This window comes from Triticum urartu, chromosome 1A (genome assembly GCF_056163025.1).
Source record: "Triticum urartu cultivar PI428250 chromosome 1A, HENAU_Tu73, whole genome shotgun sequence".
Classification (NCBI taxonomy): domain Eukaryota; kingdom Viridiplantae; phylum Streptophyta; class Magnoliopsida; order Poales; family Poaceae; genus Triticum; species Triticum urartu.
In genome coordinates this window covers 511,644,686-511,649,665 of record NC_141873.1, presented here as the reverse complement: position 1 = coordinate 511,649,665, position 4,980 = coordinate 511,644,686, and positions in this window count along the sequence as shown.

The following is a 4,980-nucleotide window of genomic DNA, read 5'->3' as shown; positions in this document are numbered from 1 at the left end:
TGTGTTGGAAGTGTTTCCAAGGTTGATGTGATCAAGCACCGCATGCTCCCTCTACCATCGAGATTGGTGTTAAACCGAAATAATTGTTATTTGGTTTTTGCGTTGAGCATAGACATGATTGGATTATGTTTATCGCCACACGGTTATTCATTTAAGGAGAATAATGGTTACTCTGTTTATTTGAATAATACCTTCAATGGTCTTGCACCTAAAATGAATGGTTTATTGAATCTCGATCATAGTGATACACATGTTCATGCCAAAAGATATAAGTTAGTAATGATAGTACCATGTACTTGTGGCACTGCCATTTGAGTCATGTTGGTATAAAACGCATGAAGAAGCTCCCTGTTGATGGATCTTTGGACTCACTCGTTTCTGAAAAGATTGAGACATGCGAACCATGTCTATTGGTAGATATGCATGAAGAAACTCCATACAGATGGATCTTTGGACTCACTTGTTTTGAATCACTTGAGACATGCAAATCATACCACATGGGCAAGATGACTGAAAGACCTCATTTTCAGTAAGATGGAACAAGAAAGCAACTTGTTGGAAGTAATACATTTTGATGTGTGCAGTCCAATGAGTGCTGAGGCACGTAGTGGATATCGTTATGTTCTTACTTCACAGATGATTGGAGTAGATTTTGAGTATATTTACTTGATGAAACACAAGTCTGAATTATTGAAGGGTTTAAGTAATTTCAGAGTGAACTTGAAGATCGTCGTGACAAGAGGATAAAATGTCTATGATATGATCATAGAGATGAATATCCGAGTTACGAGTTTGGCACACAATTAAGACATTGTGGAAATTGTTTCACAACTAATATCGCCTGGAACACCATAGTGTGATGGTGTGTCCGAACATCATAACTGCACCCTATTGGATATGGTGCATACCATGATGTCTCTCATCGAATTACCACTATCGTTTATGGGTTAGGCATTAGAGACAACCGCATTCACTTTAAATAGGGCGCCACGCAATTCCGTTGAGACGACACTGTATGAACTATGGTTTAGAGAAACCTAAGATGTCGTTTCTTAAAAGTTTGGGGCTGCGACGCTTATATGAAAAAGTTCCAGGCTGATAAGCTCGAACCCAAAGCGGATAAATGCATCTTTATAGAATACCCAAAAATAGTTGGGTATACCTCCTATTTCAGATCCGGAAGCAAAAGTGATTGTTTCTAGAAATGGGTCCTTTCTCGAGGAAAAGTTTATATCGAAAGAACTGAGTGGGAGGATGATGGAGACATGATGAGGTTATTGAACCATCACTTCAACTAGTATGTAGCAGGGCACAGGAAGTTGTTCCTGTGGCACCTACACCAATTGAAGTGGAAGCTTATGATAGTGATCATGAAACTTCGGATCAAGTCACTACCAAACCTCATAGGTCGACAAGGATGCGTACTACTTCAGAGTGGTACGTAATCCTGTCTTGGAAGTCATGTTGCTAGACAACAATGAACCTACGAGCTATGGAGAAGCGATGGTGGGCCCGGATTCCGACGAATGGCTCGAGGCCATAAAATTCGAGAGAGGATCCACGTATAAAACAAAGTATAGACTTTGAAAGAACTACTTGATGGTCGTAAGGCTGTTGGTGTAGATGGATTTTTTAAAAGGAAGATAGACAATGATGGTAAGTGTCACCATTAAGAAAGCTCGACTTGTCGTTAACATGTTTCCCAACAAGTTCAAGGAGTTGACTACGATGAGACTTTCTCACTCATAGAGATGCTAAGAGTCTGTTGGAATTATGTTAGCAGTTACTGCATTATTTATGAAATCTTGCAGATAGGATGTCAAAACATTGTTTCCTCGATGTTTTTCTTGAGGAAAGGTTGTATGTGATACAACCAGAAGGTTTTGTCAATCCTGAAAGATGCTAACAAGTATGCAAAGCTCCAGCAATCCTTCTAAGGACTGGAGTAAGCATCTCGGAGTTGGAATGTATGCTTTGATGAGATGATCAAAGATTTTGGGTTTATACAAAGTTTATGAGAAACTTGTATTTCCAAAGAAGTGAGTGGGAGCACTATAGAATTTCTGATGAGTATATGTTGTTGAATATTGTTGATCAGAAATGATGTAGAGTTTCTGGAAAGCATATAGGGTTATTTGAAAAGTGTTTTTCAATGGAAAACCTGGATTAAGCTACTTGAACATTGAGCATCAAGATCTATAAGCATAGATCAAAACGCTTAATAGTACTTTCGAATGAATACATACCATGACAAGATTTTGAAGGAGTTCAAAATAGATCAGCAAAGAAGGAGTTCTTAGCTGTGTTACAAGGTGTGACCACGGCAGAAGAGAGAGAAAGGATGAAGGTCGTCCCCCTATGCTTTAGATGTAGGCTCTACAGTATGCTATGCTGTGTACCGCACCTGAAGTGTGCCTTGCCACGAGTCAGTCAAGGGGTACAAGAGTGATCCAGGAATGGATCACACGACAGCGGTCGAACTTATCCTTAGTAACTAGTGGACTAAGGAATTTCCTCGATTATGGAGGTGGTAAAAGAGTTCGTTGTAAAGGGTTACGTCGATGCAAACTTTGACACTAATCCGGATGACTCTGAGTAGTAAACCAGATTCGTATAGTAGAACAGTTGTTTGGAATAGCTCCAAGTAGCGCGTGGTAGCTGCATCTACAAGATGACATAGAGATTTGTAAAGCACACATGGATCTGAAAGGTTTAGACTCATTGACTAATAAACCTCTCTCACAAGCAAGATATGAACAAACCCCATGGGTGTTGGGTTCATTGCGATCACATAGTGATGTGAACTAGATTATTGACTCTAGTGCAAGTGGGAGACTGTTGGAAATATGCCCTAGAGGCAATAATAAAATGGTTATTATTGTATTTCCTTGTTCATGACAATTGTCTATTGTTCATGCTATAATTGTATTAACCGGAAACCGTAATACATGTGTGGATACATAGACCACAACATGTCCCTAGTAAGCCTCTAGTTGACTAGCTCGTTGATCAATAGATGGTCATGGTTTCCTGACCATGGACATTGGATGTCATTGATAACAGGATCACATCATTAGGAGAATGATGTGATGGACAAGACCCAATCCTAAGCCTAGCACAAGATCGTATAGTTCGTCTACTAAAGCTTTTCTAATGTCAAGTATCATTTCCTTAGACCATGAGATTATGCAACTCCCGGATACCGTAGGAATGCTTTGCGTGTACCAAACGTCACAACGTAACTGGGTGGCTATAAAGGTGCACTGCGGGTATCTCCGAAAGTGTCTGTTGGGTTGGCACGAATCGAGAGTGGGATTTGTCACTCCGTGTAAACGGAGAGGTATCTCTGGGCCCACTCGGTAGGACATCATCATAATGTGCACAATGTGACCAAGGAGTTGATCACGGGATGATGTGTTACGGAACGAGTAAAGAGACTTGCCGGTAACGAGATTGAATAAGGTATCGGGATACCGACGATCGAATCTCGGGCAAGTACTATACCGATAGACAAAGGGAATTGTATACGGGATTGACTGAATCCTTGACATCGTGGTTCATCCGATGAGATCATCGTGGAACATGTGGGAGCCAACATGGGTATCCAGATCCCGCTGTTGGTTATTGACCAGAGAGATGTCTCTGTCATGTGTGCATTATTCCCGAGCCCGTAGGGTCTACACACTTAAGGTTCGATGACGCTAGGGTTATAGCGAAAGTATGTACGCGGTTACCGAATGTTGTTCGGAGTCCTGGATGAGATCCCGGACGTCACGAGGAGTTTCAGAATGGTCCGGAGGTAAATATTTATATATGGGAAGTCCCGTTTTGGTCACCGGAAAAGTTTCGGGTGCTATCGATAACGTACCAGGACCACCTGGAGGGTCCCGGGGTCCACCAGGTGGGTCCACCAGCCCTAGAAGGCTGCGTGGGCCAAGTGTGGGAGGGGACCAGCCCCAGGTGGGCTGGTGCGCCCCCCACCAAGGCCCAAGGCGCATGGAGAGTGGGAAGGGGCAAACCCTAGGTCCAGATGGGCCTTAAGGCCCACCCTAGGGCGCCCCCTCTCCTCTCCCCTTTGGCCACCACCCTAGATGTCATCTAGGGCTGCCGCGCCCCCTAGGGAGGGAACCCTAGAAGGGGTTGCAGCCCCTCCCCTCCACCTATATATACTTGAGGTATTGGGGGCTGCCCAACACATGATTTGATCTCCCTCTTGGCGCAGCCCTACCTCTCTCCCTCCTCGTCTCTCGTAGTGCTTGGCGAAGCCGTGCTAGAGTCCCGCGCTCCTCCACCACCACCACGCCGTCGTGCTGCTACTGGACGGAGTCTTCCCCAACCTCTCCCTCTCTCCTTGCTGGATCAAGGCGCGGGAGACGTCACTGGGCTGTACGTGTGTTGAACGTGGAGGCATCTTGTAACGCTTCCTCTTAGCGATCTACAAGGGTATGTAGATGCACTCCCCTTCCCCTTGTTGCTAGATTACTCCATAGATTGATCTTGGTGATGCGTAGAAAATTTTAAATTTCTGCTACGATCCCCTAGAGGTAGGAGTTGCAAAATTGTCCCTAATCAATTGACTACGTTACTAGACCGATAGCAAGTTTTATGTGGGAGAGGCCACTTCTAGCATGTCATCCCTGACTTGGAATTCTATGCACTTATGATTGGAACTATTAGCAAGAATCCGCAACTACTAATGTTCATTAAGGTAAAACCCAACCATAGTATTAAGATATATTGGCCCCCATTCAATCCCGTATGCATCAATTTCTATGCTAGGTTAAAGCTTTTGTCACTCTTGCCCTCCAATACATAGTCCTATCAACATACAACTAACCCTATGGTGTGATCCACGCGTGCGCTCATATGATGGGCACCAAAGGACAGCAACATAACCACAAGCAAATTAAACCAATCATAGCAATTCACCAATTACCGATAGGACAACAAAAATCTACTCAGAAATCATAGGATGGCAAC